Raw genomic sequence first — 652 nt, forward strand, 5'->3', positions numbered from 1 at the left:
AAAATTAAAATTCGAAAATTTTTTCTAAAGCCTCCAGGGGACTTCGTTTTCGCACGAAAAAATTTTATGTGCCCTTATTGCATCCGGACCCACAATTGACCTAAACAGACTCAATTTAAACTTAATGTTTCAATTTGGAAAAAACAAGCTGGAAATTGTTTAAGGCTCCTGGTAATTATCGGTAAATCAAACTTCATAAACTTAGGCCAGATGGAGGAGAGATTTTGTTCTGTTTTTTGTATATGAAATTTAAAGTTTGGTAGTAAAGGGCGATTTTTTCGGTGAAAATTATATTTTTCAAGTAATATTCGAAAGAAAAAATGTGCGCTCTATTAGCTCTATTATATAATAAAACATTCTAATTCCTCTTGTGCATAAAAAAGGTTATATGAAACTTTGGGATAAAGTGAGCAGGTAATCTGGAAAATTAAAAAGATTAAACATCTTTGGAAGTTCTTTCTTTTTACATTTGTGAGCTATGTCCTCAGTGAAAAGGTGGGTAGTTAATTGTTTCGAGCATGGCTGAAGGTACTATATCGTCCAATATAAATAATTTTGATGTAGGAATATTATTGATTATCATGTACTTTCCTAATGTCTCAACAACGTATCTGCAAATCTTCGAAATTCTTAAATAATGTTTGAGTCTGGA

General features: G+C 31.3%; 1 protein-coding gene across 4 annotated transcripts in view; it reads right to left on the minus strand.

The window, feature by feature from the left end:
• Positions 1–652, minus strand: part of LOC117174080 (pantothenate kinase 3) — a 267,760-nt gene that overhangs the window by 197,579 nt on the left and 69,529 nt on the right. The window lies entirely within an intron of this gene.

Source organism: Belonocnema kinseyi, chromosome 6 (genome assembly GCF_010883055.1).
Source record: "Belonocnema kinseyi isolate 2016_QV_RU_SX_M_011 chromosome 6, B_treatae_v1, whole genome shotgun sequence".
In the NCBI taxonomy this organism is placed as follows: domain Eukaryota; kingdom Metazoa; phylum Arthropoda; class Insecta; order Hymenoptera; family Cynipidae; genus Belonocnema; species Belonocnema kinseyi.